The following is a 20,990-nucleotide window of genomic DNA, read 5'->3' on the forward strand; positions in this document are numbered from 1 at the left end:
GAAAGCTTCCTCTTTAAGGGGGGAAAAAACTTGGTTCTGCATGTGATCAGATTGCACCGGTGTCCCTATAAAACATGCTGCCTTTAAATGGAATTTTACATCTTTAAGGAGTGCTGCATTTCACTGGCAAAACAGTTATGTTTCTAGGTTGAGTGGTCATTTACTGCAGAGATGTCTCTCTCAACTGTTTTTATATCTGAAACTGATCTAGAAAATTTGTTTCCAATTTACAAATAGGCTGAACAAATGTAGCATGCAAGAAAGGCTGATCTGCGAGTGAGGTGAAAGGCTTTTTGCTGGCCTCCCTTTTTGCACATACATTAGCTATAATGTTGTAGCATTGAACATACCAGGTCATTCAAAGATGGTGTGTCCCTGCAGGTAACTTTGCCATGGTTAGATGTGTGAGAACCTACTGAAATTCCTTGGAATGGCATGTTTCAGCAAAAAAGCTTAAATTACCTCTGAATGAAAGAGGATTTATAGTGAGGCTGCTACAAATCAGCCTAATTGACTGAATACTTCCAGCATGGGTTTCTTTCTGACAGCAAAAGACTTAACAGTTTCTGCCTCCTCCCCCAGAATTTAACCTCTCTCCTAGAATTAATAACCTCAGTATTTTCTCCCCACTGCATAGTTAGTACAAGCCATCATTTCAATGCTTGAGAACACAGTTACTCCAGCAGATGAAAGCATTTTCCTCTCACCAGTTGCTTTTCCCCCAAAACAGCACAGAACAAAAACACACACCACAGACTCATGCTGAACAGGCCCATCTAATGTTGCAAGAGCACATTTCAAACCAGATTCTGCCAGAGGGGAGTCTCTGGGGCTGACACAGGGATTGCCTAAGGGAGGACTGAAACCTCAATCACAACACTACAACCAGAAGACTCTGAAATGGGCCAAACTTACAGGTCTCTTCACTTGTCTTCACTCAGTCTGGGTATGCAGATTTCCTGTGCCTCTGAAGGTGAGGGGAGCAGGTCTTGGGTGTAACACTCTTGTACTGGCACTTGAGGAAATCATCCGTTATTCTGCTACAGATTCTTCTTGTCAAGTACTAAAAAAGCCACTTAGCCTGTAAATTTGCTTTTTAACTGGCTTTAGAAACAAACCAACCAACACCCCCACCTTCCTTAACTCAGGAACACCATTAAGTTTATCCATGTTTTTAAAGAAATGTCTCCCAAGTGCAGCAGATGAGCAAGTGAAGATCTTTCACCTCTTCTCTGGACAGAGCATATTTCACATGCAACATGGATGAGAGATTCCACCCAAGCCCCTGCAGAGCTTCTGTGTTGTGTCAGGTTTCTTATCCAGGGCTAAGAACTGGGCTCCCATCAGATTTGGTGACCCTCAATGATTTTCCGTGTGTGTATGTTTGATTTCCGTCTCTGGTTGGGAAATGTACGATTTGTTACTGTCCCACCATGAGCACAAAGGTCCTGAGCCTTAGTGCCACACTTCTGTTAGGGTTCAGAGTGGCAGGGAGCCTAGAGCTCCAGGGACAGTGGGCCTGGAGAAGGCATGCCAAGGGAAGCCTGGTACTGCAACATTACTCACTCTACACCTTTCTCATCTGGGCCAGCTATGGTCCTGGGGCTCTGAGCCTCTCCTAGCTTCTAGACTCAAAGATCAGCCTAGCAGCTAGGAGAGGAAAAGCAGACAGCTTGCTTTGGGCTTTAAACTGCATGGGATTACCCTCAGGTGACACTTGTGCTACAGGAGCCTCTCACAGCTCAGATGCTCAGAGAGCCCCTCAGCTAAGCCTTGTGCAAAGGAGCCACCAAGTTCAGTCTACCAGCATGCAACATCCAAGCATGGGTTTTGTTCCCTTAACTCCCTGTTACTCTCAGAAATAGTCTTCATCCAGCCACTTCAGAATTGCCACATCCTGGAAAAAGTTGAGTCTTGGTGCTGCCCTCCCTGCTCCAGCCCAACCCTGCTCCCAGCTTGGAGAAGACAACTGTTGTTCTCCAACACAGACAAGGCAGACTGACAGAGACAGCTTACACTCGCCAAGGCATGATTTGGTGCTCATTGAGTTTGTCACCTGGCCAAAACTTACTGGTAACTCAAATATAGCACTAGCTATAGCAAGGGTGTAAACAGTCTTCCCATAGTCACAAGAATCTGGGCAAATTCAAACAGAGCCGGGAAGTCTGTTGTTGCTCACTCAGGGCTTGGCTGAGGCTCTTTAAAATCTCAATTATATTAGCACTTGATTCCTGGGTGCTTAGTATTCCACATTTGCTGCACCATAGTGCAGCTGCAGTCTTATTTGCCTCTGAAGAGGCTATGCACTTAGTCCTTGAGGCAGCAGCAGTGCTTGAACCCTGCACCCACATAGTTCTGGCTCCTCTTACTACTTAGGCTTCAATAAATAAAGGACAAATAGAGCTGCATGGATGTGGCTGCCTACAGCTATATTGCCATAGGCTGGAGTCCTGCTAGGGAACATGAACTGAGCACTGGGAGAGGAAAAACCCTAGAAAGTAGAGCTGTTACAGCTTCTGTGAACATCCAGGTGTTCCTGGTACCCTCTTTGCATTCCTGGTCCTGCATTTTGGGTCACAGTGGGTCGTTTGGGAGGAGAGGGTTATGAGAAGTCTGTGAGAAGACAGTGAAAGCCTTATTCAGAGCCTCAACTCTGCCCCATCTGACACTCTATACCCTACTAGAGGCTTCACACTCAGAGCAGAAGGAAAGGTTGCTCTGGTACGAGTGACTCTATACTAGCAGGTACTAGCTCTTTAAATTTGAATTTCTACAGTTTTTAGCAATTAAGACCTCATGGCCCAATTTCACAATACTTGAGCATCTCTCTCCTGGGGAAGGTATTCCCACACACTAGGCTCTGTATGTCAAATAACAGTCTTGGCTACCAGCCTACATGGTCCTGCCTGCTCCTTCTGGGGTCCCTGGGCTTCAGCCCCTTTTACCTCAAAGCAGGGCAGCATCCACCATCTCCTTCATCCTACCCCTCCTCCTTCCTGCTGCTGTGATATTCTTTCACCAACTAATTAAGCCTTAGGACTTATTTTCTCACTGTGCCTTCCCCAGAGATGAAAGGCCAGCCCAAGCACATACTTTTCTCCAGTCTAAACCTGGCACAAATGCTAACCAGCCAAGCACAGAGTCCTGCACACCCACACAGGGATAGCAAAGGGACCTGGAAAGCTCTGTCTTGCAATTAAAGCATGGCACTGAAAAAAATCCATCCTCAGTTCTGGCAAAGACCAACAAGGAGAACTAAAGGATGGGGATTTTCAGTCTCTAAAAGTGGGGGTAACTATCTTGCCACAGAGTCACCAAGAGGCTAAAATAAGGTCCATAAAATGATTTTAAGTCTTCAGATGAGATGATATAGGAGAATTTTACATATCTAATAATAGTAAGTAGGCTATAAGGAACTTTGCCTTCTCTTGAAATACAGCCTTTGCTGTGGCTCTCTGCTTTTAGCAGAGCTGAGATACTGCCTGGGGTTATAACACTATTAAACCGTGGGGAAATGAGGTGGGCTGGACCAGGAGCTCATAGTGAAAGATGTGATTCAGATGCCAAAGATCAAGTTTTAAGATCTCCACAGTAGCCTTTTTTAATTTGCTAAGTGACAATTAAAATACCTTCTGCATCTTGATTTGATTTCCTTGCCCCCACCTCAGCACAGCAAAGCATGTAGTAACTCAGGTGTGTCCACACCAAGCTCAGTATCAATGTTACCAAGGAGAACCACAGAGCACACTGCGAGCAGTATGTGAAGGTACCTACCACTCACCATAAATGCTTGAAGATAAAGTACAGGAGTCCAAGTACAGTTTTGCTGTGAAAGTCAAGGCTTGGGAATTATTGTGTGTTCTGTTTCCAGCTCCTTCAGTCTCTCCCATCTGTTTCAGTTCCCCATTTGGGGGGAAAAAAAAAATCCTATGCTTTCTGTCCTTTTAAGTTATAAAATTTGGGGGGAGTGGGTACAGCAAAAGGTCTCCTCTTACATGTGCCCACAGCACCTAACACAGCAAGAGTTCTGTCCCCACCTTTGGGCTTCTAGGAGCTACTAATGCAAATAATTCCAAGCAGCCCTCTTCCTATAATGAGGCAACATGTTACTACTTTGTCAGGAAGTGAATGAGAAAAAAACCACACAACCACTTTCACACTGTTTCAAAGTGGCTTCACCAGATGGCTTTCCTTTCCCACACACTTCCTGCCACCAAGCTCTGGGCTCCTGGAGCTGTTTGCTGCATGTAGCTTGGGCGAGGATGTATCCTTCCCAGTTCAGTTGGGATTCTTTTATGGTACATAGAGCATAAGGAAGTAATTTCACAATGTCAAGCTCAGGTAGATGTTGCAATGAAAATCTCTTTTCAGTGGCAGGAAGAAGCATGTCATCTTGCAGCACTGAAACAGCTCTTTGTGCTTAGAGAGGAGCGCTCGGTTGCCACGGCATCCCTCGGAGGGGCCCTCAATCACCAAGTTCTTATATTCATTCAGCATCTAGTGCCAACATAGCGCTACAAAGAATGAGGTGTTTCAGTCAATCCCTCTGCTACAGCAAGAAAACGATCAGCCAGCCCACAAGTCTCCAAAGGAGGGTTTTATTTGCTAGCCACCTTCCTTTCAGTAATATTTCAATTGAAGGAGTTTTGTTTCTAACTTCAGGCTGTAGCTTCAGGGAACTGGCAGAACCTGGCTTTGGTTTGAGAGAAACATGATTTAATCAAGAATGAGCTGACCATATTATATTCTCCTTTCCAAATAATTTTTAAATACATCCCTCTGTGGTCAACAACATACTTATCAGAGAGGCAGCTCTGTTGTCAATTATTGATTTGAAGAGCTTTTTCTGAATGGTTGTTTGTTGGGTCTATCAGCATAGGAACAATGTTGGTTTGAAGAAAACCAGACTAATCATTGAAAAAAAGTTACTGGAACAAGTGTGCTGGGCAAGATTCACTGCTTTTGTCATGCCAGAGATCTGTAGCCATTACACTATAAGCTAGCTTGTCTTTTAATTCCTTATTTTAGCTGTACAGATGTTTAATACATGCCTCCTTATGTTTCTTTATTAAGTTGTCTCAAATAGCCCAGCAGGGTACATTGGAAACTCCATGCTTAACACAGAGGCAATTAAGTCAGGCTGACCCTAAGCACTGCTTCAGGGGTTTTATTTTTAAACAGAAGAGGATCCTGAGTGGACCTAGGCTCAAGAAGAGTTGCTTTGACTAGCCCCACATTTCAAGGTGCAGATCAGTCACTAAACTGAATTCTTTTTCATAAAAAGCCTTTAGTTTTTGCTGTGGCTCAAAGCATTTGCTGGAGCTGCTCAGTAAGGAGTAGCTGACTGTCAGGAGCTCCATACTGAGCTACTTAATAGTGTATGGAGTCCTGCATAGCAAACCTTGATCTGCATCACCTCTGAGCAGTCTAAATCCAGTGGAAGGGGCAGATTGCATGAGGAAAGGCAGTGTCCCTTCCTGTTGAAGTGGCTGAAGTACCTGCTTCTCATGGCAGCTTAGTTGGGGCTGCCAATTCCTTGGGGTAGAACAGCCCTTCCAGCATTGCTTTGTGCTTGGCATAAGGCACACTTGTGTTACACATGGTGGGGTGAGAGGAAAGCAGACACCAGCACAAGACAGAGCCAAACACTGAAGCCAGCAAACCTCCCATTAACCACATCAAGCACCCTCCAGCTCCCTGCCCCTCTGGAGCATCAGTAGATCCCAACATCATGTAACCAGATCCCTGATCACCCAGGGAATGCTGATGAGTGCAAAAGGAGGAAAGGCTCCTTCACACCAGCTCCTTCTCCCCTAGCAGAGAGCACTTGTTAATAATTCAGCTTCATGCCACATCAGGACTGGAGTGTTAAGGCTTTCTACGCTAAAGCTGTAAATATAGGACGTGACTGCAGCTGCGTGTTCTTGCCTGCAAAGTCCTTCAATGAAATGATTCAGTGCCCTAGAAGGTAATGAAGAAACATCTTGAGGTCACTGCTGAGTGGCACTCACCCACCATCCATCTGGGGGAAGGGAGACAGGCAGGAAGAAAGGCTCAGCCCCCTGCTGAGAGTCTGGCCAAGCCTGCAGCGCCTGTTAACCCCATTTTAGGGCACCCACAGCTTCACAAGCTGACTGGAACAGGGCTATCCAGACACCAAGGCAAAAATGCAGCAAACATCAGAGAAGTAACTTCAGCTGAGATGGGTTAGGCACCCCTGCAGACTTTGCACACAGGTTTGTTTTATTTTTTGCACCCACACATTTCACACAAGAGTTTTACCCTTCTATCCTTTGCTTTGAATACTGGTGAGCATTAAGGGAATGGACAGAAAGCTGTACACAGAATAAAGCAGGGGCACACACTGCTACCGAACCACAGTGCAAAGCTCTCCCTAGGGAAAGGGTTAAAAATTACTATTAAGGTAAAAAAAAAGTATGTTACTATTAAGGCAATGAAACTACACAAACCCCTGTTAATGGAAAAGGGACAGCATCCATCAGTCCCAAGGGCTGGGTGGGACCCCCATCCTCCTCTGGGGCAGGGCAGCAGGTACCCGCCATCCCCGGGGACCCCTCACCGTTACTAGGTGACAGTGCATCACGGTCCCAGCCGGTGACGTTGCTGTGGCAACCGGGTGTGATTTCTCTGCTTGTAATGCCATGACAGTCAGCGGACACGCAGAGACACGCACTTGTGACGTCCGAGGCAGGTGGGCGGGTGGCAGAGGCCCGTCTGCCACCCCCATGGACTCTGCTTGCTGCCAGGATGTGCCCCTGACATCCACCACTTAATTCCCCTGTTTCCTCTCCTGTTCACAGCAATTCCCCCAAACCCCCCCCAAAAAAAAATCACTGTGGGGATGTCCCAGCCCAAGGCAGCACGTTGTCCACACCACACACAATGAGCTTTAGAGCTTCCTGAGGGAAAGGTAAACGTGTTATTTCCTCAGTAAAAAGAGCCCCTCGTGAGCAGGTCAATCAACCCACCCAAAGGTGACTCCACCAGGGCTTGGCACAAGGCATCCCTCCCTGTGAGTCCAGCTCTGGGAGCAGAGCACAGCAGCAACGATTATCTGCCAGAGCCGCTTAACCTCCATGCTGTGTGCAGCTCATCTCACGTCCTCAGAAGCTTGTGGTGTCTGGATGGAGCAGCAGAGACTGGCCCCATGAGACAACCCCAGAGCCTAGACCTGCTGCTCCCAAACCCTTGGGCAGCACATCAGCATGGAATGAGCGTCTGGAGCACTATCTAGGACAAATATACCTAAGTGTTAAGCACCTGGCAGTCAGACATACACTGCTCTTCCCCAAACTTCAGCAGAGCCCAGCTCACAGCCCAGCTTCCCCCTCTAGAAAGTGGTTCTGGAGCAGGTTACAGGAGTTTCTGCAAGGCTTCTGCCCTGAGACATGAGCAGCACCACTAAGCCATGAACATCTGAAAGCAGGAATCCAACATGAAACTGAAGTTGAACTTGTTCTGGGAATTATATCTCCTCTGGGGTGAGGAGATAAAAATCTGAATGAGTCCCTTTCTCCTCTCTTGCACTGCACTAAAAATGAAGTGGCTGGTCTGTTTGGGTCCATGTCTTTATTTTTATAGGAATTATTTTATTATGCAGTAGCTCAGAGGTAGGAACACATGGGCAGAAGAGATTTTTTTCAAAATATTTCTGCTTATTCACACTTGCTGTAAACACTTCCTCCAGGAGATTCTGGAAAGTAGGACACAGAAGGTGTTTGCATCCAGCCACTGCATTACTAGCTAGAACCAGAGCTAAACATGATTGAAGGCTTTGCAAATATCTACATAAGAAAAAACCTAATTAAAAGCATTTGATCTTTAAAGAGCCATTCTGGGTTATAAAGTTTGCACACTTTATAATGAAGGTCTTTAAATGCTTTTTTTTTCCTACAAGTTAGAATTGCTTTTTCTAAATGCAGTTTAGTAGGCAATAGCTCAAGAGGGTGGTCTCCTACACTGAGGTTTTTTTGCCAGCTGTATTAGGTGCTCTGACTACCCATGAAATCACACAGACCCCTTGCAAAACAGCCTAGAGCTTAATCAACATTTTGTTTAGAATGGCATTTAGCAAAACCCGGTTTATTTTGAGCACAGATATAGGATCAGCCAAGACTCTCTTGCTGACTTCTGATGGATGTCACAATGCAATTCAGAGCTGGCTTATGCTTGGCAGTACCACCCATGGGGGTGGGAAATGTCATCACAGATGAGAACAAGAAGCTGTCTAGAGGTAATAGTACCAACAGGAAACAACTGACAGATTAGGACACAAATCAAGTGGCCTGCATGACAAAGTGACTAGGGTAAAAGGCTGCTCATAAGAAGATCAAGAGAGCATTTCATTTGGAGGAGATAGAGGTTGGCCTAACAATTTCATCAGGTGTCCTCCTGTAGAGGCTCATTTCTGTAGCTGCAGAGATTTGCACCAGATTTCCTTCATGGACAGGATCCCCATCAGTGTCTGAGGGGGGAACTGCCAAGATCAGCAGTGTTGTGAACACTTCCATTAACTTATCTCACCATCTCCCAGCTATTCTTCCCTGGAAGGTTCTAATGTTGAAGCATGTGAAGAACATTTCAAAAAGGAAGTATTACTTGGATAGTTTCAGCTGGGTTATGATTCTATCAAGACTAGCATAGTAATGTAGATGTGTAATAAATAGAGCTATCACAGAATAGCTGCAAGATCTGGGGATATATGACTACCTAAGGTATCCAGCTCACTTGGATTTGCCCTTTAAATACAATTTACTAGTTCCATTCTGCAGATCATCTGACCTAAAAAAAAAAAAAATCTATTGTATTTTGTCTTCATTGCTTCCCCATTCCCTTTTGCCCCTCAGCCTTTCTCCCCTCCTGGACACTTCTCAAAAATCAGCTGAAGGTTCAGTTATCACCAGCTGCAGGCTGGTAGTTGCCTCTGCAGTTTTGTTCCTTAAGCTGATGGGAGACCATGTTTTCCCTCAGCTCCTTTGGGGTTAGCTTGGCCTCCACTGTCAGTACACCACAAGGGGAAAATTTAGCCTTGGGATTCCCTTGTTCATTACATCCTTGGAAGCCTGTTCCTGAATCCACTTCCAGACTTGGCAGAGTAACAGAGGTGCTCTTAGAAAGCTATTCTATTTGGCAACTATTTAGCCTAAGTTGTTCATGTTTATTTGTTGAACAAAGCACCATTGTATTTGGATGCCTACAAGCTCAGATCAAGGAAAACTGAAGTCCTCCTCAACTCAAATAGAGACCAGCAGATTCGTTGCTCGCACCAGGGCCGTGAGACAGGTACAAACCTTAAGACTTGCTAGAGGGAAGGGTCTTTACTCCATAATCCCAGTAGCTTTTGCAGGGGAAGTGTTTCAGGGCCAAGTAAACATACACAAGTTTTAAGAGAAGGGGACCTTCCTGAGAATTATTTAAAGAGTTCTCCTTTGTTTCTTTACTTGGTTAGCAAGTGTTTTGCACAGATTTTATTGCAATGCCAGAAAACTGAGGCACTGAGAGACTATGCAATAATTGTCAGTGTAAGCCAACAAACAAGACCTAGTAAAGGAAAAATCTCCTCTCCACTTCAGCACACTGCACAAGAGTTTGAGCTTTTCTCTTGAATCTTACAGAATGGGGATGAATTGGGGTTTTGTTGTTTAAAGTGTGGATTAGGGATTTAGTGAGCTGTGTCCCATACTGAAAGTGTCCCACCCCAGGAAAAAGCTAGTAGACCAGACATTACTCCTCTACAGAGTTTAAGCTTTATTCTCCATATCCCTTACACACGGGACACCATATAAATTGCAGGGTAAGAATTAGACTGGACATGAAGAAAAACATCCTAGCTGTAAGGTTAGTCAATTAGGAGAACAGATGGCTCACAGATTCTACAAGCTCTCCATCAAAGGAAGCCTTCAGGAAGTAGCCAAGTAGTCACCAGTCAGGCAGGGCTGGCCAATTTTTGCCTTGACATAGGAAGAATTAGGCAAAGTCAAGTCTGAAAGAGGCCTTCAGAAGTTTCTCTATTTTTTTATGCAGGCAAGACTTCCAGTAACATCTGGTCAAGTCTTCCTGCTATTTATGAATACTGAAGGAAAGAGGCACAGAAGCCTGAAGGAATACTCACAGGAAACAAGTGATCTCTAAGGCTTTGGAACAGACTTGCATTTTCACTCTAATGGACATAAAGTAAGTGAGGGGTGAAAACAAATGTAAACAGTGGACTATTCAGAAGTAGGTTTCAACCTTTGCTTGAACATGAGCTCTTAGACTCAGATACGGATGGAGTCATGCTTTTCAGCAATTTATGTTTCAATGAAGCCAAATGAGAAAGCCTGAAATGACCATGTTTGTTCAGAAGAGATTGGAGAATGTAGCAGTGTGGTATTTGTCCAAATAACAGCTATTGATCAGCTATGAAGCTGCACAGGGATTTGCTAACTCAAATTACTTCTGTAGTTTTTGCCTTTAATCCAGAGAGATTTATTTCCCTAGGCTTTACTGGATGTTGCATTTCACTTAGCACAGAAATTCTTCCTAAATGTTGTGCTACTTGCTCTTTACTTCCCTCTCCACCTTAGCACAAGGGACCACACATCCTAGTGAAGACTAACTGATAAATATTCAAAGTTTTAAGAGCTCAAGGCAAATGCTTATGAAATTGATTATTTCACTAATACTACTACCTCTTCCTCAGGCCTTTCTGTGCCTGAAGCACTGGTGCCATGGGCACAGGCCTGTACCCTGCAGAGCTGCAGACAAGGAGGGCTCTCCCAGTCTTGGGTTGCTTTATCAAACTCTACTGCAAGAAACCACTACCCCCAAATCTGCTGAGCTACCCCACATTTATCTCAGGCAAGGCAAGACAGCCCAAAAAGCCACTAATCAACCTGCTCAGGCTCATCGGCTTGTTTTCATGGTATGAAGGAGTGAGCTCAGCCCAGAGGGAGAGGTGGAAAAGGATAATGCACACTTGGGAACAGATCCTTCCCCGACCCCTGCCAGACACAATCGCATATTCCTGGTGCTTTTAAAGTGAAGTGAACACAGGCACCTCAGGATCTCCTGGGCAGCACCCTGCCTTCACATGGAGCCCATGCTGGACACAGACCTCAAAACAAGTAAATAGAGAATGGTGTCATTTAAGAGCAGGACTGTAGGCAGGCAGAAACATTGCTCACAACACATTTTCTTGACCATCTGGAATAGCCAAGCACCATTTTACTTTGAACTCCCTGATGGGAAGGCAGGTGCCACTGCAGAAACCTCTACTGAGATTGTAGCCACCAATTTGTACAATCTAAAATAACTCCTCAAAACCCACCCACAGAGGATTAACAGGTTGATTACTTCATTTAAAGAGGCCTCCTCCATTCCAGGCATTATCCAACCCAGCAGCTCAGAGCTGCTTACCAAGATTAAATCTGGTACCACGAGACACAGCCCATCAGCTGCAACCTGGCTCTCAGCTCCTCCTTCCTTTCAACAGAGTCATTTACATCAGGCTTTGAAAACTTGGGAAATTCCTTCTGTCTTCCCATCCTTCATAATCCTCCACCAAGAGACAGTACTACAGACTAAGAAGGTCAAGGTGGGGACAGGGAAGGAGACAGGCAGCCTTTCTCCCTTCATTAGAGGTCACTGCCTCACCTCAACACAGAAAGGGAAGATTGACCCAGTGTGGGACAGTTCCAGACCACACAGCTTCAGTGCTCCTGGTCCCAGATGTGGGACACCTCCATCAATCTCCACTCTTTCTTATGGCCAGGGAGGACATTGCCAAGAAGATATTTTGCTATGTGAAACATGATGCAGAAGCCTTTCCAAGCACGAACTTGCTCAAATCAAGATGTCAGTTCTCCTGTTTCTCTTAATCTCCCTAAGCAGAGCTACAAACCACCCCAGGTCAGGGAAAATGGCCTAATCTGACCAAAATGCCTGTTCAGACTCACAATACCAAGCAGCCTGTGATGTTAACCCTTCCACAGCTCAGGGAGCGTGACATAAGCACCCAAAGCCAGCTGGCCATGCTGCAGCTGGGCTCACCCTGGGGACAGGAAGGGAGGAAACAGCTGGTTATGGTGGAAAGCCATTGCCAAAGCACACATCTGTGCCTGTATGTGTGCATATACACCCCTCCACTCTTCCCTGCCCTCTCATCCCTTGGCATACGAGACATTTGCATGAGGCACCTGCTAGTATTTCAAGCACATGAAGTGGACAGTTTTCATTCAGCCTGTGTCAGCACCACAGAGTGAAATGGTTTGTTTATACTGACCCAGTCTGCTGATGCTGCAGAGCACAGACAGCTGGGCAGCCATCTCACAACCCTGCAAAAGCCCTGTCTGCCCCTTTGCACAACACTGGGTGAGGCCACTGCAGGATAAGTTGGAAACATCAAGGCCAAGTTGCTGCTGCTTTCATAGCACAGGGAAATTTTTTGCTTGAGTACCAACAGCCTCCCATGTTCACCACGGAGGAGGCAGTACTTCAAAGGCACTCAAATAATCACTTTTTGGTGCATTCCCCCAGCATCGTTAAGCAAATGTCCATAAATACCCTTCTTACATATCTTGTCTCACTGAGATTATCCTTGTCTCCTTGGCAACTGTCAGATGATGTATAATGCTAGCAGGGATTAGCCCCAATGAGCCTTTTAACCCCTGTGTAAATTCCTACTCTATGGAGAGACCTGGCCAAACACTCTTCTTTCCTGGTAATGTTAAAAATATTGCCATAAACAATGTTAAATCCAAGAACTTTTCAGTAAACCCGAGTAAGGATGAAAACTAATATGGAGCTTTTTAAGTGGTAGATTTGTCTTGTCCTCCAAACAAGTAAGTTTGAGACATGTGGTTATACTTGGCATTTCACAGCTTGACAAGTAAAGCTGTATTTTCAATCAGTACTTAAAAGAAGGCTTGTGCTGAAAACTTGGGCTCTAATATCTTTATCTCCTTGTCCCTTGGTGCCAGTGGGGATCACACTGGGAAATTCCAAATCCTTGCAAGAGCTTAATAAATTTATGCTATGCTTTAACCAATTAATTTCTGAAAACTAGCCTGGATTCAGGTCAACACTTGACACCCATGTACATACTCTGTCTGACACCAGTTGTACTGAGACTTTCTGCTCTGAGCAAGCAGCTATGGGCTGCAGCCTCATGCAGACATGACTAAAGCATCAAGACAAGGAGGTACAGGCCCAACACCACAACCTTTCTGCAAGTGGAGCATTTCTCTGCTCCATACCACATTTGGGCCTGGTGAAGAAGTTGTTTGTCCCTTGGTACCCCATTTAGCCTGCCTGGGCACTCAGAATAGGCTTTTCCCACACATGGTACTGACATCACACAGATGAGACCTGTTCCCACAAACAAAAGCAGAGTACACCAGTGCAGGGTTGGATATCTGAGTGATAACAAACAGCCTGTGGTCCACAAGTAACATGGCTCCTTCTTCAGTCCATTTGAGTCCTGATGTCCCAGCCTGGAGACATCTGCTCTAATTTAACAGAAAAACAACCACAACAAAAATCTTTGAGCAGAGCCAAGGAAAAGAGGCTAAAAGAAGCACCAGTCTCAGCAACAAAACCAAAACCAGACACACTACAGCAGAAATAAAAGTATTTCTGTAATTAAGCAAACAAATTTTTGGCACAGCATTGTGTCTACAAATGAATTCAACAATGTGCCAGGGCTGATATCTATTAAACTAACCAAATAGAGAGAGCTGAGAGGGAGGAGGGGAAAAAAGGTCTCCAAGACTGTCCCAGGAGGTAAGTCACAAAACAGCCAAGCCAAAGGGAGGTGGGGAAGCCACTGTAGGCAGTGCAGTGACAAGCTGAAGAAACTCCCGAGTCCTGGCACAAGCTGGTTAGCAATGATGCAACATGATTTCTTTGCATGCTTCTGTGGACCATTTTTCTCCCCAGCCATCTGTCATCTCCAGCACACACCTCATCACGTGCAAGACAGGAGGGGGAAAAGGGGTCAGGGGTTTAAGGCAGGTGATTTTTAGCACAGATAGGATAAAAGTCTTCCTGGCTAACTCACATGCCTATGTACTGCCAGAAGTTTTAAGCTACACAATTTTAGCCACTCCTGCACACAGCAAGCACCCAGTTGATTTCATATTGCTACCACAGGCTTGTACACATAGAGAAATTCAGCTACAGCAGCAGTAGGAATGAAATTTGCTGGGACATGAATACCAAGATCTTCCATCACTGATGACATTATTCTTGCTTTCAGACAGCAAAAGAAAGAAAAAGTTAATCATTTATATGCAGCAATGCTAAGGAAGATCCCAGTTTAAAATCCTACTGTAGTAGCACAAGAACTGGAGCAGTAGATCAGCCCATGCTCAAGTGCAGGATAATCCACACACATTCATGTGAGGCAGCCACCTCTGCTGAAGATATGGCAGTAAAAGAACATAACTGGAAAGCAATTAAAGTTGCCACAGTTAAAGCAGGAGCACACTCAAACAGGCCTTTCAAAATGAACTGCACTCCAACAACCCAGTAACTTGTCAGGGAGACTTTGAAGGTGAAGAACAGCCCCTGCCACACCACTTTCGTGATGTTTTACTTGATGTATGGTAGCTGGTCTCCTCTTACCTAGTCAGGGCCAAGAAGCACATACACAGGGTACATGATGCTCAGCAGTATTGACATTTGCTTAAAAGCACCAGAGCCAAAACCATAAGCATTTTCCCTGACCTGCTTTCTCCCAAAGGGCACCTGTAGGCCCTTACACACTCTGCCCCTCCAAGACAAATCACCAAGAGTGAAACAGGGAGTTCTGGTGAAGGAGGGAAGCATGCTCCTCTTTTGTGGTTGTGACAGCTTTAGCAAGGATGCTACTTCTTTCTGGACAAGGAAGGCCTCAGCCATCAAACCTTCAGCCACCAGGGAAAAAACCTATTTTCTCAGCATCAGACACACAGGACAGGCTGCTAATTCTCAGAGCATCTGTCAATATAATGTTTCCCAATCTAAGATCTTGTGAAGTACTTGCAGGTCTCCACACCCCAGTATTGGTTTGCAGGCAGCCTCATGGCTTGGTTTCACAGAAACCTGGGCTGCAGATCATCCCCAGTCTCCATGTCTGCCTGGTCCCTGCTCTCCTGCTCTATACCCCAGCCCAGGCTCACCACAAACTTGCTGTGTCTGTGCAGGGTCAGTTGTCAGAAAGCAAAAGCCTCAGTGACAGGAAAAAAACCCCAAACACACAGCTTGAATGATTCTTATCACTCTAAGCAGCATCTCAGACTGCAGGGGAAAGGGCTTTTGTTCCAATGACGCCTGGCCTACATTTGCAAAACCTTGGCAATAGGTGCAAGTCTAAGTATAGCATGTGTGTGTGCCAAATGTGCTGCCCACAGCCAAGCACAGAGCCTTTGGCTTCAGCACTTTCCATGGACTCTAGTTCACATGCAGTTGGGATGTTGCTACAACAGGTTTTTTGGTTTTGTTGGTTTTTTTTCTTCTGACAGGACTCCACCTCTCCTCCATCAGATAAATAAATTAATACATGAAAGGTTTGTGACTGATGTGGCTTCCCCCATACAGGATCATCCACACTTTACCTTAAGTGATATTCAGAGGTGCACCAAAGCCTGAAGCTCATACAGAGAGGGGCTCTTTCCAGTCCTTGATAATTCATTTCCCTGCATGTGTATGATTTGGCAGAGCACAGTATGTTTTATACATCATCCTACAGTACATGCTGCACCCACCTTGTTTTTAGCTAGGTTTGCTGTCTGCATCTACTTGCTTTATTTTTTTATTTTCAAGCACAGCTTTTTGTAAGACTTAAAGTACCAAAATGCCAACCAGTTTGCCAAAAGCAGTTATTTAAATAAATTAATGCAAGAACATTTTAAAGACTAGATTGTAGGAGGACAAGGCTCCAAGGAGAGATCCACACTCTTGTTTCTGGACCCTCCCATCACCCAGAGACTCTGGCCACAGCAATACTCATGCAGAGTCTTCATGGGAGCACCTCACCTGTCAGGCTGATATATTTATAAGAAGATCTGGCCACTTAAAGAAGTGCTCAGCAGCTTCCTGAATCACAGGTGTTGTTCAGAAAACTTACCCTCAACTTTGAATACACCTGCTGTGGCTTAATTTAGCAGCTCTGGCTCCTGCTATAAGTTACTATTGCACATTTGCCACTACATGCTGCTATCAAGGTACAACAATCTGCTCTGAAGGCCAAGCCTCTGCCCTGAGGATCTACATCTTAAAGATCTAATCCCCTTAGTGCTTACATCTGTGGCACTGCACGAAAAGGTAAACAAGTACTTCTGTGTTCAAGCATCTGCTGCACTGAGTCATAAGCTGAACCTTAGAGGAAACAGAGCAAAGCTGGGCTGAGGGGAGACAAGTATTCATGTACTTACTACATATGGTAATATATAAAGTATAGATCTGTATTTGACTTCAGCAGATCAGAGTGCTCAGATGTTATTACTAACACACTGTAATTATTTTTTGTCAGTGATTACCAAAAGCAAGGTCTGCCTTGTGCTCAAAGTCTGCTCCAAAGACCTTACGCTCTAAACAGATCTCTTCATGCTGCCAACAAGGGAGAACAATTCAGGAATAGCTGGAGGCTGCTGAAGTACAGGAAGAAGTACCACTAAGTTAAATGGTATCTCTAGAAGGATTTTGTCTGCAGCTATCCAGAACAATTCTGTTGTGTTTAGAATGACAGATCAAATACTACCTGACCAAGAAATATTTTTAAGTAAAATGTTACCTAACAACTCCATAAAAATCCTTTAAGAAAGTAGATTTAGACCTTTTTATTTAAACATTGCAGTTGTGATTGCAAGTTTATATATACATCTGCATTTCAGAAAGTGTTTTCTCTCTTCCTGTCTGAAGGCTTCCTGAGAGAGATTAATATATTTGAAGCCAGCTCCTTGAATTTTCACCCATCTTTTTTTGCATCCACTCATTTCACATGTATGGGAATGAACATCAGCATTTTCACGCACTCAGACATGGTTGTAAGGGCAAGTTTGAGCATCAGGTCCACATACACTGGACAACTTTGGGTTTGTATATTACAACTAAATCCTAAAAGAATATATTCTGAGCTTAACAGGTTATATAGATGAAGATTTCAGAAGCAGGCAGAGCTGCTAGCCTACAATCTCATATTCAATATCCCCAATGGAACTCAGTTCATTTTCTTTGAAATAAAGGAGATAGAGTGCTTAAAGCCAGAGGAGAGACTGCAAGAAGCCTAATTATTGTGTCCTGCTTCCAGGCACAGACCTTTGAGTTTGAACACCTCCAGGTTTAAAGTCTTAGACTAAAACAATTTAATAAAAAAATAAATTCAAGAACGGAGACTGGCTGTCCTGACTTCTGACTACCAGGGGAAGACAGCAAAGCCTCTCAGAGGAGGATACATTAAATTTCTCTTTGCCTCCACCATCATAGGCTTCTGCTTCTTTTTCAGAAGGTTTTAGTGACCATGTTAATTTTTCATATTTCAAGTTCAGCTATTTCCAAGCTAGTTAGGCATTTTGTATTTTATTAGGCTACCATCTGACCCATACTTAGGGCTCACTAGAAATTTATTGGAAGAAATATTTTTCATCCTTTAGCTCAAGTAGAAAAGTCAGACTGAGCTCAAAAAATCTGGATTCAAAACCTACATCAAAGGTAACTTGGCCAAAATGCTCTATCAAGATAAAGTATGTCTTTTATCATGGAAAAATAACTTACTCCTGGAAATTAAGCATTAGAAATGCATTAGAAGTTATCTAGGAGAGCAGATGACTGAATTTACTGATGCAAAAGATGGACCATCCAGCTTTCAAACTGTACCAGTTCCCTCTTCTAGGCCAAGGCAAAACTTCAGAAACTGCACTTCTCACACACAGGTGTCAGGGGACAACAGACTTTTTAACCTGAAGGTCCCAAGCCCCCTTGCAAAACACTGAACCCAAGCTGTGCTCCACTGAAACAAATGTGGTGGTTCCTCTCCGCTCCACTTTACCATCCCTAGAATTTATTATTGCAGCCATAAGCCTTTCTGCTTCCATTTACAAATAGATAACTAAAGTGCAGAGGAACAAAAGCTTCATTCAAGGTCACATGCAGCCTCTACACAGAGCTAGAAGAGCCTGCTAGTGTTACACTTTATTACCCTATTTCTTCTCAACAACCAGGAGCCAAGTTGCTGCCAACAATCCCCATATTCAGCTCTCCATTTAGAGCCCTACAACAGACACCAGCCCTGGGAGCCCCTCTGTGAGCCTGTCTCATCTCACATTTCTTCTGCAAGCAGAATTTGCATACAGAGAGCAAGAGCCACTTCGTGCACTACTTAGCGTTGCGTGTCCTCCAGGCACACTTTGTCCTCTGAGTTATCTCCAGTGCTAATTTATTGCAGCACTGGAAGCAGCGGCCTCCGGCAGTCCCTCCCACAGGAAGCAGGCTGACTCATTTTTCCACACACTGTATTTTCCTCTCCAAGAGAGCCAAATGCTTAAGTCAAGAATAAACCACAAAAAAAGGGAGGCTTATGTTTAAGCACCTCCCAAAACATGTGCACAACCCACATGCACTTGTGAAGCTATTTATTTCATTCAAACAACGAACCTACAGACACTGCAGCCAGCTAGAGTTGCCCCTATATAGCATCCAATTTTGCTCCTACTCTCAACAGCAGTTCCTAATCCTGTAAGATTATTTAGCCTAAACTAATAGGTTTTGACCTCAGCCAAACAGTTATCTGAGCACTTACTGAAAAACCAGATGAAGACCACCATTTTGCATTCATTCCCCTAAGCTCTTTGCCAAAGCATTCAAATGTTTGCCTTGCAAACTGGTTCTCATGCATCAGCTAGCCTTATCGAAAGGGAAACAAAAGAACAATTACATTACCAGGTAAATCCTGGCTGTCTGCTCTTTCATACTTTGCTTAGCAATGCAGCAAAAGTTCACTATCTTTATTGAAATAATTTTTCAAGGACATTTGGAAAGAAAAAAAGTACTAGTACCTTAATCCATGTGAGAAGCAACAGCAAGTCATCTCCAGCAGCACTTCCAGGTCTCCAGCCATGAGAAACATGGGAAGCAACCAAAGTCAGCCAGTGCAAGCTCTTCATCCCCGAAAACAGGCAATCCAGCTTCAGGCTGCGCAGGTTCATGTTTTATGGAGGTTTCCATCAAGGAGCTAAGCATTCCCACTCTAACAACACTTCTCTACCTCAACAAGCAGGTGCAAGCCCAGCCCCCCACAGAAAAAATCCCAACTGCTCCCTGCTCTCTCTTATAGCCAGCTGCCCACCTGGCCCCTGCTTCACAGGTGTGAGGCATCTGAGCTGATGTGGCATTAACTCACTGCCATCCACAAAAGCCCACTGCATGATTGTGTTGTGAGCAAACGACTCATATTCTTGTATTGTTTTATTTTAAAACTCAGGTAAATAGAAGTGAGGTCAAAACACATGCTAAGCATTTCCTACTTGTCCTACAGAAGGGAAAGTTCTGCAGCAAAGAATTATCCCTTTCAGGCAAGCAATAAAGTATCTTATTTCCAAAATGTCATGGCTGTGGAAGTAGTGCAGATCTTAACATAAGATGCCACTGCTGTCCTTTGTTTCACAGAATCCTCTCAGATTAGGTTTAATGCTAGAGCCATGAGGCTTTTCCCATCAGCAACGTGTCCTGAGCCTGATGCTTATAAAACAGTAATTCCAGTGCCTCTTCTCCATTACTCAGACTCCTTGCTTTGGCAATTAAGGATCCTCATCTTTTAGATCTTTGATTTCCTTTTCTCTCAACAGGTCCATTTTGTGCTAAAAAATACTCTTTTGTTTCCTCTTTTGTCCACCTGCTCTGTTGTCAGTATAGGAACCCCCAGCCAATCCAGCTGGCCTGCGCTCTACAATGTCAGCCTGTTTCCCACTGTGAAGGGAAGGCTCATCAGCCTGTATGGCTGTAACAAAGGTCAGGCAGTGTGCCACAAAATCAAACTGTTCTGTTTAAGCAGATATAGATTTATTGGATCCTCTGAGTAAGAAGAGAGAAGGAATAACAAGGAAGAGACCTGCAGGGGTGTAAAGACCATTGCAGGTAGCTGAGTGTGAAGGTATGTGGTACAAAAGCACCAGATGCCAGATATGAAGTAATTTGCCTGAACTGCACTGAAAAAAGTGACAGAAACAGGGAGACAGTGTGCCACACCCAGCTCACAATTTCACATAGTTGAATGACTTCAGTGCCAGGCTGTGGCTGCCTTGCAGATCTTACCTAAACGAAGCAGCAGTCAGCTGGAGGTTAAAATGAAGAACACCACTGGGGACTGGGCTGACGGGTGCTATGGCAGGTTGCGGACATGGTTCCTGAGCAGAAAGAAATGTGTGTTAGGAAGCAAATCTTACCTGCAAAAACTGAGAAGACATACTCACTGTTGCTACTGGTATTTAATCCACCTGCCAGTCTGCTTACAGCTACTGGATCTATAATAGGTATATATTACATAGCACTATCCTAGCACTTTTATGATCTTAAAAATCCATTTTTTTCTAAAAATATCCCATGGGATCAATGTTAATAGTCTCTGTTTGATGTTTACAACCAAAATATTTTAGAAGTGTTGCAGGTTTCCTGAACTCTCATTTTTCCACACAACTTCTCCAGGCAGTGACAGTTCCCACACCATGACCAAGCTGCTATCTACTCTGTGTAGTTAAATTTCCCCAAACCTGGGCAGTAGCAGAGCGAGGGATGAGGAGAGGAGGATTCGACCCCACCACATCATTTGGCAGAGATGAGGACAGTGCAGGCGCCGGCCATGACACACAACACTCCCCAGCTCCATGTCCTGCGCTGCACTGGGGAGCAGCGGGAAGATGTCATAGAATCCCAGACTGGTTTGGGTTGGAAGGGACCTTAAAGCTCATCCAGTCCCAACCCCCCTGCCATCAGCAGGGACACCTTCCACTAGACCA

At 44.6% G+C, this 20,990-nt stretch overlaps 1 protein-coding gene across 1 annotated transcript in view; it reads left to right on the forward strand.

Annotated features, from left to right (window-relative positions):
• BICDL1 (BICD family like cargo adaptor 1) overlaps positions 1-20,990 on the forward strand; it is a gene marked incomplete at its 5' end in the record, with an annotated part of 41,289 nt that overhangs the window by 325 nt on the left and 19,974 nt on the right. The gene's annotated exons all lie outside the window — the stretch shown is intronic.

The sequence above is a fragment of the Antrostomus carolinensis genome, unplaced genomic scaffold, assembly GCF_000700745.2.
Source record: "Antrostomus carolinensis isolate BGI_N321 unplaced genomic scaffold, ASM70074v2 scaffold14398, whole genome shotgun sequence".
Classification (NCBI taxonomy): Eukaryota; Metazoa; Chordata; class Aves; order Caprimulgiformes; family Caprimulgidae; genus Antrostomus; species Antrostomus carolinensis.